Here is a 12155-nt window from a genome sequence, read left to right on the forward strand (position 1 = left end):
TAAGATGAAAGAGGTCTTTACTTGAGTATTCTATATTGGCTGATGAGATTGTGCCTTACTGTGACCTAGGGGTGGATGGTGTTTGTACTTTCTTCTACACCTTAAGGATGATTGGCTTAAGGACATTACCCCTTAAGGATGATTTGGTTACAGATGGCTGGAAGCCAGCCTCCAGTCTAGATGAAAAAAGACTTTACTTGGATACTGTGTATTGATTGATGAGATTGTGACTTACTGAATGACATGTTTTGTTTAAGACTATGTGAACACCTTAGAAATAAGTTATGTTATATTATTGTGAATGTTGTGCTTTAGTTTTTGAATGTTTTGCTTTAGTTTTTTTTTTGCTTAATAAGTAGAGAATTCACTATAGTATTCAATTAGATCCTTAAAGTTATTCACAGCTGCTGTCCTTGGGAGAGCTCCTCATGATTGGCTTTACAATCATTTGTCATATATTTCATACCTAAACTCCAAAGGGAAAAATTTACTACAGAATTCAGACCTTTTCTTAGGTCTATCAGTCAATTAGCCTGTTTTTCATTCTCATTGTTTGTAATCACCTTGCTTCAGCCCCTGCCTAGCAGCTGGAAGGCTAGGTGGTATCTCTATCTCTCTAGAAAGAGGAAGAGAGGGAGGTTGAAACCAGAGACTACAGGAGAAAGTCCTAAATCACCAGGTCTAGGAGGTACAGATAGAGCAGCCTAGAGGATTTCAGCACTTCTGTTTTCTGGATTTCAAGTTAAGAAGGCACAGAGAGCCAGAAGTTATAGTATTACTGTGAGACTACAGTATTCCTTGTGGTTCAATATTAACTTCATTGAACTCCTCTAGCAAAGTACACAAGGGTTCTGTGCATGGCTACATCCTTTTTTTTACATTGATAAAAAACAGTTTTATCAATGACTAGAATAAATTACATGATTGTAAAATTTGCAGTTGACACAAAACTGGGAGAAATCGATAACACATTTCTGGACAGTGACATTCAAATAGATATTTCAGGGCTATAACAGTGGGTTTTGACTAATAAGATAATATATAATGGGATTAACCAGCATCTTTTACTTGGGTTTAAAAGAAAATATCTGTTACCAGCATACGATGGACAAGACACAGCCAGAAAATTATTTATTTAGGAATATTTAAAAAATAAATCTGAGAATATTAATGAATTCCTTTTTGAATATGAGTGAAACATCTGATATGACAGTCAAATAACCCGATGTGATCTTAGATTTCATTAAGAGAGGGATAATGACCATAATTAGGGAAGTAATAATTTCACAGCACCTGGAATAATTTCTTGAAGTCTTGGTACCACATTTTAAGGAGATCACTGATGAGTCTGAAGAGCATTTAGAACAGAACAAACAGAAAGAAAGATGTTTTTAAAATCATGACAAATAAGACTAGGTTTGCAATGTTGGATTACTATTTTTTTTTCCCCTGGAAAAGAGAAGACTGGAAAGATAGCAGTTGTTTTCAAGTATATGAAAGTCTGTCCTTTGGAAAAAAAAAATAGACTTGTGCTTTCCCCTGTAGGCTAAAACTAGATGCAACCAATGAAGGTTACAAAGAAATAAATTTGTTTTTTTCTTTTATTTTCTTTTAATTTAAAGGCAAATGCACTTGTTATTAGAGCCCATTATCACTAAAGATTTTGAAGTATAGATTTACTGGGCATATTGCAGAGTTATCTTGGTCAGATACAGTTTGACCTATGTGACCTCTGAAACCCCTTCTGATTCTAAGATTTTATATTTCATTTCAAACATCCCTAATCTCTTAAATCACAAGATTACTCGGTATTGGACTGGTTAGTTCTACATCCTCTTGATGGCTATAACCATATGTTATATCTTTTATCATCACATTACATGAAATCCATCAGTCTGAACTGAAACTTTCTTTGGAATTAACAGTGCATTTCTGTGATACATTCCCTTAATCCATATTAATGATTCCATAATCCCTTGGACACCATTAATACTTCTACAAGATACTCTTGTAATCATTCTTATTCATTCTACCAACAAGAGTGCAGATGTTGTAATAAAAACATAGTTTGGTTAAAAATTAAGAGACTTGGGTTCCAGTCCTAAATAGGAAGCTACATTTCTATGTTGCTTTGGGCCATTTACTAATGTTCCTTCTCTATAAAAAGAGAGTTTAGATATGATTATCCCCGTGGGGTTTCAGCTTTAATGGTATGGGATCTCAACACTAGATAATTGTTAATTTTTAGTTGCCTTTGTTCTGTGACTTTAGTTAAGTAAGAAATAAGTTACTATTACTAAATACAAAAAAATTACTATTACAACTTTGCTTATGTCAAAATATAACTAAAATGACTCATTCTCAATATTTGAAAGCAATTATTTGAAATTTGTTTACAAACATATATTTAATATGAGAAAAAAATATTGACAAAGGAAAAAAGTGAAAGGAGGTTGGAGTTTAAACATTTTTTCAGAATTTTTAAAATTAAAATGTTGATAGCCCTGCTACTAACATGTCTATAAAACATAATGTTACTAAGATGAATGGAAAATATAAATGATTTTTAAAAAATCTCAATTCTCTTCAAGTTTCACCTGTATCTATTAATAAATGCAGACTTAAAGCTATTTTAAAATAATACTTTAGAAATCCCCACCTCCTCATATAGTACTTAGCAGTGAAGTCGTTGTCTCAGTAAAACCTTGATAACATTTTCCTCTGACTGAGAAGGAAAGATAATGTATTCCTGAAACATAAGTAATTAGCATGAAATTAATTCCATGACATAAAGAAATTGTCTTTTTTCTTTACTCTGAATTTGCCAAGCATTTTCTGAAATCCATCGAAATCTTGCTTCCAAGGATCTTCATCAATGAACAAATTACTTCATCATTTCAGTCAACACTTCATCATAAATGAACAACTAATGATTGGGGAGGGGGGATAGATACAAAGGGTGGGACTTGAATTAATTAAATAATGTTGTGTTATCCAGATCATAGGTTGGTTAAGGATTTTTTTTTCTATTTCATTCAATTCATTTCAATTCACCCAATTTTATTATAAGTTTACAATGCATTATACACATTATTTGAAGCTAAAGATATAAAGCAGAAAAATTCCCTATCCTCTGTCCTTAAAAAAACAAAACAAAACAAAACAAAATTTGTAATCTACTATGGAACTTTTCATTCTATTCTATTACAAAGAAATAGGAAAGTAAAAGGTGAATTCCTAGATCTATTAAACTAACATAATGTATATAATTAGTCATTTCTTTATTATATTCTATGTGCTGGACAGAGTACTAAATGAGGAGACAGCTAAGCATTACAGTAGATAGAGCACTGGGCTAAGATTCAGGAAGACCTGAGTTCAAATCTGGTTTCAAACAGATATTTCTAGCTGTGTGACCTTGGGCAAGTCACTTAACCTCTGTCAGTGTCAACTTTATCAACTCTAAAGTGGTGTTAATTACAGCACCTATTTCCTATGGTTGTTGTGAGTATTAAATGAGATAATATTTGTAAAACAGCTACCACAGTACCTAGAACATCATAGATGCTCTGTAAATGTTATATCTTGTTATTATGTGGTTGGATATGAATACATATGTGTATGTATTTATATACACATATACACATATATGTGTGTATATATTATATATACATACACACTTATATACATATCTATCTACACACACGCACACACACATGCGCATATATAATATCCAACTACAGCAATGATTGGTTGGTTCTTGTCCCTTGTTCTTGAAGAGAACAAAATGACCTCACCATGTTAGAGCCAAGTTAGAGTTTGTCCAACTGTGGCTGATGATATTAATATAACTTTGGAAAGCTCTACCACACGTCAGGCACAAATAGTCCATGTGACCATTTGGGATGGATTCTCTAGATAATGTCTATCTCACATTTATTTTGACACACTTCAATTCTGCTTTGTTCATAGAGCACAGCAAATTCTCAAGTCATCCTGGGTTGTTCTGTGCCAGTGAGAAACTGTGCATGCTTGTATTTATTATAATTACAATAGGCACTTCCATATAGCATCATTGGTTAATGAAATCAACCACTGTACAGAAAAAAAGGGAAAATCTCAAATGACAGCATTTTAAAGCTAAAAATGTTCCACTTTAGAGACCACCTAATTTTATCCCTCAAGTTTTTTGATGATGAAATTTAGTACCCGAGAATATAATTAACTTGTTCAAGACCAAACAAGTAGTAAGTTCTTCTGCCTATGCCACAGCTAATGTTCTTTCTATCATTCTCCCTGCCTTTGGATTTGTAATGATATATGACCTTACTGAGGTTCTTAAGCATGGCCACCTCATTGCATAGTATAAGAAACATGCTCCTGAGAGGTTAAATCACTTGGCTATATTCTCATAAATTTTAAATGGAAGATCCATTTAAAAAAATCCAATATCCAGAATCCCACATAAAGCATTTTTCTCCAGTTTATCCCTAAGCTGGTACCACCCTCAGGGACACTGGAGGACTCAAAGAGGAAAGTCACTGACAAATCTCAGTCAAAAAAATAAGGGAATAAGCCCTTTTACCAATATGTTTAAGTATATGAAATAAATGAAAGCAGGGAGGGGAGAGGGAGGAGGAGGAGGAGAGAGACAGAGAAAGTAATGGCTGGTCTGGTATTACTATTATAATAATCTTTCTCTTGTCTTTACCCACAAATATTTCACTTTGATTTTTTATAACGTTGAAAATTCCTTATATGACCACAATCCTTTATCATTCTACATCCCCCTCTGTCTTGCAACACAAAATATGTTCTTCATTCTCACACAACCTCTAATTCCTCTACCATTCATTCTTCTCTAGACCAGTGCACTAATGCCATTTTCCTTCTTTTTTATCTCAACTTTTTGGTGAACTTTTTCAACTTTACAATGTTCTCTTTTCATCACTCCTTTGTTCCCCTTTTTCCTGTAACTGATATTACCAAGGTACCTTACATACTCCCCCCATAAACCTCCCGTTTTATCCATACAAGTACACATTGTCATGCCAGCTGCCCTGGGATAGTACTACCCAAAATCAAACTCTTTTGAAAAATTGGTAGCATATCTGGATTCATTATCCATAAGTATACTTACATCCCATCATACTTGCCCCATCTTGCTAATTTAGAATCTCCTGATGTTATTGTTTGAAATGTGTTCATCTCTATTGACTGTTTCTTTATCCCTATTCTTCTCAAGCTCCCGCCAGTCCAACACTCTCCAACTATTCCACTGTATTCTCTAATATAACTTCCTCAAGGAAAACAAACTAGATGTCATCTTAAAACTTTTCTCACTCCTATCTTTTTTTTTTAAGCAATCGGGGTTAAGAACTTGCTCAAGGTTACACGGCCAGTTATTTCTGGGTGTGGTGCTGAGTATCTGAGCCCAGATTTGATCCAGGTCATCCTGACACTGGAGCCAGTGCTCTTACTCGCTGAGCCACCTGGCTGCCCCTAAGCAATTGGGGATAAATAACTTGCTCAAGGTTACACAGCCAGGTCTTTCTGGGTGGGTGCTAAGTGTCTGAGCCCGGTATTTGATCTCCAGGTCATCCCAACACTGGAGCCGGTGCTCTTACTCTCTGTGCTACCTGGCCGCCCCCTCCTTCTATCTTCTTAATACTTACTGACACCTGGCACCCTCATACTGACAGCTTCCCTGACTACACTTTCCAACACCAACTATCCTTTCATTCATACTTCACACTCACTGGTCATAATGGAAAGGTTGAAATACTCCTTGTGCTCTAATTTAATTTCCAGACCTCCTTTCTACAATCATCTTTCTTTAATCTTTCCTCCTTTAAATTTCATTCTGCATATAGAAAGATGAGTTTATTAGTTGTATAGTAAACTCTTAGGTAAGAATATTTTGGAATCTAATAAACATCTTCAAAGTTTGAAGAGATTGTTTTACAGGAGAAATATAGAAGCAAAAGGAATTTTTCATCAGTTTTATTACTGCTTGAGGAATAAAAGGAGTAAAATAGAATACAGGATCATTTATTATACAGCCAAAATTGAAACCTGTTATTTGACAAATGGATAGCTTCAGCATTTTTCCCCATGACAAAAGACTACTTAGATGATAACTGTAACCAAGAGACAATAAGTGCTGTTTCAAATAAAATAAACAAACAAAAACACTGAAGATGACCATATAATTAACATTTTCAATTAACACATTTTTATCATTCCAATAATGTTTGATGTTGATACTAAATCTAAAAGTTTTACATTCTACTCTCTATTACATTTCAGGAACTTTGGACAAATATTTGCTATTCATTGCTTAATAGCAAAACAAGAAAACCTTTAATTTTACAGAAGCTTTATTAAAAGGATGTTAACATATCAAATCAAGTAGATGTTTTTAAAATGTTCCATAGAAATTCACCATTCGTTTTTTTTTTGTTTCCATTTTTAAATACTTTATTAACTTCTGATTTACATAATTCATTTCCACCAAATTTTGAGTTACAAATTTTCTCCCTGTTTGTCCCCTACCCACTGCCCCAAAATAGCAGTCTCAGAGAATATCCCCCCCTCCAATCAGCTCTCTCCCATATTTTCTCCCGTACCCCTTTTGACTTTTCCAGTAGGGCATGTTGGATCTCTATGCCCCAGTGCCTGTATATCTTAATTCCCAGTTACATGTAAAATAGTATTAATAATAGTACACATCCCCCCCCCCACATATATATAAGCATTTGATTTTAAAAATTTGAATTAAAGATTCATGTCCTTCCTCCCTTGTCACCCACCCTTACTGGAAAGATAAGCAGTTCAGTATAGGTTGTACATGTGTAGCTAATGCAAAACATTAACATAGCAGATATATTGTAAAAGACTGACTATATTCCCCTCCCTCCTATCCCAACTCCCACTTGTTCTATTCTCTACTTTGTTCCCGTCCCTTTTCAAAAGTGTATGATTCCAACATTCCTCCCCCCCCAGTCTGCTGTCCCTTCCATCCTCCCCCCTCAGATCCTCTTCCCCCCTACTCTCCTGTAGGGTGAGATACCCTATTTAGTGTGTATTTCATTCCCTCCCCAAGCCAAATTCAATGAGAATAAGGTTGACCCATTCCCTTTTGCCTTCCTATTGTTCCCCTCCATTGTAAACATTTTCACTTGCCTCTTCTTTATGAGATAGTTTACCCCATTCTGTCTTTCCCCATCTCCTCTCATTATATTCCTCTTTCCATTCTTAATTTCACCTTTTAAGTATCATCCCTTCCTGTAAATTTGGTCCTGTGCCCTGTATCTATGTATACTTGTAAACATATATACACACATTTACATATGTATTCATATGCCCATATACCCTCATATATATATGTATGTATTTCTATTCAATTGAACTATTTTCATACTGACAAAAGTTTCATCAGTTATAATTATTGTTTTTCCATGTAGGAATGTTAATAGTTCAACTTTGATAAGTTCCTTATGATTTCTTTTCCCTGTTTACTTTCTCATGCTTCTCTTGCTTCTTGTAGCTGAATGTGAAAATTTCTATTCAACTCTGGTTTTTCATCAGAAATGCTTGAAATTCCACTGACTGACCATATTTTCCCCTGAAACATGATACTTAGTTTTGCTGGGTAGGTAACTCTAGGTTTTAATCCCAGCTCCTTTGACCTCTGGAAAATCATATTACAAGCCCTTCGAACCCTCAGTGTAGAAGCTGCCAGATCCTGGGTTATCCTGATTGTGTTTGCACAATATTCAAATTGTTTCTTCCTGTCTGCTTATAATATTCTCTCCTTAATATGGGAATTCTGGAACCTGGCTATAATATTCCTAGGAGTTTTCTTTTGGGGAAATTTTTCAGCTGATCGGTGGATTCTCTCAACCTCTATTTTGCCCTCTGGTTCTAAAACATCATTGCAGTTTTCTTTGAGAACTTCCTGGAGGATGATTTCTAGGTTCTTACTTTGATCATGGCTTTCAGGTAGTCCAATAATTTTTAAATTATCTCTCCTGCATTTATTTTCCAGGTCAGTGGTTTTTCCCATGAGATATTCCACATTGCCTTCTATTCTTTCATTTGTTTGGATCTGTTTAACAGCATCTTGATTTCTCATAGAGTCATTAGTTTCCATTTGCTCCAATCTAAATATAAAGCAATGATTCTCCTCATTGAGCTTTTGAGATTCTTTTTCCAGCTGGCAAATTCGGTTTTATAAGGCATTCTTTTCCTCATTGCCTTTTTGAGCCTCTTTTGCCATTTGAGTTAGTCTATTTTTTAAGGTATATTTTCCTCAGTAAGCCTGTTGACGCTCATTTAGTAATTTTCTTGCATCATTATCATTTCTCTTTCCAATTTTTCCTCCACTTCTCTTATCTGCTTCTTAAGGTCCTCTATGGCCTGTAATCAGCTCATGTTTTCCTTTGAAGCTTCTGGTGCAGGAGTTCTGACTTCACTGTCTTCCTCCTGTTCCATGCTTTGCTCCTTTTTGTCCCCAAAATAGGAATCTAATGTTGGAATCTTCTGTCTGCTTTGTTTCCTTTGCCCAGTCATGTCGCACTTCAGAAACTTGACCCCCGGGCTTTTTGCCACAGTAGGACTCTGTCACCAGAGAGGGGAGCTTTCGTCCCAAACTCTGGGGTTTTCTCAGCTGCTGGAGGTATTAGATGGGTGCCTTCTCTGAGTCCTCCACATGCTCTGGCAAGCTGTACACATGCCCCAGGACCTCCACCCTAGAAGGCAATCCAGATCCAAACAGGTTAAAGCAAGAGTGATTACCCCTCAGATTGATCACTTGGTCCCCCTACACTCTGCAGACCAGGAGGTGAAGCAGCCATGTGGTACTGGTTGACTGTACAGGCATCTCAGTGACTTATTGACCCAGGGCAAAAGCCAATGCACTCCCACTTACTGGGTCCCAAAGTCCAGACTGCATTGACCTCTCACTTTGTCCTTTGCGTCTCAGTGTTGCTAATTCTGGAAATGCCCACAGCTGCTGCTGATCTGTAGTCCCTCTGGCTGGCGGCTGGTCAGGCCCACTCTGGGGCTAAAGCCTTGGTGTGGGGCTGGGCTCAGCTCCCAGAGCACTGCGCTGGCAGCTTGCTGCCATCCTGCTGGGCTGTCCTCAGCAGGAGGTTAGCTTCTCTGTGTCATTTTGTGGGTTCTGCAGCTCCAAAGTTTGTTCAGAGTCCCCTTTTTACCTTGATTGGGGAAAGTGGAATTTGGAGCTGTTCAGAGGTCATGCTTCTACTCTGCCATCTTGTCTCTGCCCCCTCCCTCCCCAAAGTCACCATTCTTAAAACTGAAAATATACTTATAGTAGTGACCAACTAGTTTTAAGTCTATTAACTGACTTAGGTGAATTAACCCAAAGCATAATTCTTTGTCTAGTTCTTACCTAATTTTCACATTGTATTTTGCATTATAATCATCTATAAATATATGTCTCTCCCACTAAATTGTGAACTCCATAGGGGAAAGGTTTTTGTTTTAATTTTCATATTCTGTCCTAGAGAAGCAGTATAGCATGGTTGATAGATAGCCATCTTTGAATTCAGGAAAACCTGCATTCAGTTCCTTCCTCTAAAAATTACTGGGTGAGTGACTTTTGGAAAGTTACTTAACCTTTCATCGAAACAGTGTTAATTTAATTGAATTAATTCCAGAAGGCAAGTTTTATACATAATTACTTTGCTTCCTTTTTCCTCTCTTTCTTTACTCTTTAAAAGTTTGCCATTTAATGTTCTTCCCCAGTAGTCTATTGGATTTGTTTTCTCTAATGTCACTTCTCAATCGTCATCTTCTTTCCCCCCTAATGTTTTATCTAACATTTGGTACTATTGATTAACTTATCCTTGATTATTTATGCCTTCAAATTTTGTAGCATTATTTTCTCTTGATTTTCTCATACCAGACCACACACACTTGATTTCCTTAAGAAATGATACATCATCCTTCATTTTCTTCATAAGTTCAAGTGTTCCCCAAATCTCTTCTATTAGCCTTCTCTCCATATTTTACCTAGTTATCTCATATGTACCTCAGCTTCAAATATATCTCTGAAAATGAGTTTCAAATCCACTTTATGTTGAATTGTCTTCCCAGTTTCTAGCACAGTGCCTGGAACATGGTATTTAATAAATGTTTATTTATAGATTCCTTGATTAATGTCCAGCCTACATTTACAGTGGATTTATAGGTACATGTGGCTAAAATGACATACCTAAAACAAAATCCATCATCTCCTCATTCTTTCTAATGTTTCACCAATTCTGTTAATAATATTACCATTAACCTAGTTACTCTAGCATAAAATGTGTATCTCGCTCCTTATATATCTACAGTTAAAAAAAAAAACACAACTTGTGATTCTTCCTCCATACATTGAAGCAACATTCAACTTTTCTTCTAGATATACATGATTAGTTTATTTCAGACTTTTATTATTCCTTGTCTGGACATTTGAAACAAATTCCTAAATGGTATCCTTGACTTTGATTTCTCCCCTTTCCATCTGATTCTTCAAACAAGTCTAACCATGAAAGTATTTTGACAAGAATTTGATTGAGTCTATTACCTATAAAATAAAATACTACTCTTTAGATAGACATAAGAATAAGTTCCACTCCATCTTTCCAGCTTTCCTTCACATTAATCCTTTTTTCATATTGTATCTTGGACAACAGCTCCCCAAACTAATTTTTTATTCTATACAGGAATCAGACCTACAGGATGTATTCCCTTGTATGTATACTCCTGATATCTTTTTTTTTTGCTGTTAAAAAGTTTTGTTTTGTTTTGTTTTTGGTCAGGGTCTGGATTACCTTTAACATATGCATATAGATGTAACATGAAAACTGCATCACATATACACATAAAAAACATAAAGAATTGATCCCTAGAAAAAGACTGATAGACAAATAAAAAAAGCCTGAACCATATCTTTCCAATATAAATAAATAGAATATTCTCTAATAATTAATAATAATAAACTAAAATGCATTCTAGTATATATTGAGAATGGAAGAGATCACTTTGTTTTTATATGACATCTACTCTGTAATGCTGCACTCAAACTATTAAAAAAGAGGAGCTTCCTATTTCTCAATTGTTACATACTATAGTTGTCTTGTAAAGTTCATGATTAATAAGACATTTGTAATGCTATTAAAGGAACTTATAATATCTACTATATGTTTTAAAATGAAACTACAGATAAAATATGCATATGTCTTACCAAACATTTTGCTTTTGCTAAAGAAAGCAATATTATTTGAGATTCTAAATTTCAGACTTGCAGTTGTCAAAAATGATTATTTTGACTAAAAGCATGTTTGGGCCACAAAACTGGCACTGTGACTTTTCCACTTAACTAACACTCTCTTCACTCTCCACTAAGTAAACAAACTTACTGCTATTGATTCTCATAGAAATGCAGGGGTATTCCTATGACAACTATATTCAAAGTAAATCACTGAAGAAAAGCCAAGAAGATATTTTTTTAAGGCATAATTAGGCAGATCACAGAGTCAACTTGAGGCAAAAGGTCTGAAGAGGCAAAATTTTCTTAGATGTTGCCTATCGCTTCTTGTGCATATCACTTTTCCTTCTCCTTTACTTTTCTCTTCCTCCAACTGTGTTATATTTTCTTGACTTTTTTCTGTTGAGATATAAATCAAACTAAGTTCATTCACATTGATGTGCTATCACCCAGCCACCTTTTCACCCATCTCACTGTGCTCATCTGTAAAATAAGGTGGTTTGAACTGAATTATATTTGAAAGATCTGTTAGAGACATAATTGTTTAGGACTACAAAAATTGTATTAAAATAAAAGTTGAACTGAAGTAAGGGCTTATACTTACCAAAAAGGGATAAAGTGATAATTCAATTCAATTCTATAAGCATTTATTAAGTTCCTACTATGTGGATGTACCATGCTGGCCACTGAGGGAATTCAATACAAAAAAAAAAAACTCAAGGAGTTTACATTCCTTTAGTTTAAGTAATAGTAACAATAGAAAATATCCTGGGTATAGGAAGCACTACCTCAGCCCTAGGAAGTACTCCACATTATCCTAATATACAGTACATAGTTGTATGTCTTCTGTTTAAGTGCAAAGTCAAGTCAAGGC

This window comes from Petaurus breviceps, unplaced genomic scaffold (genome assembly GCF_028583685.1).
Source record: "Petaurus breviceps papuanus isolate PSGF00001 unplaced genomic scaffold, PetGlider_PUasm1.0 40, whole genome shotgun sequence".
Lineage (NCBI taxonomy): Eukaryota > Metazoa > Chordata > Mammalia > Diprotodontia > Petauridae > Petaurus > Petaurus breviceps.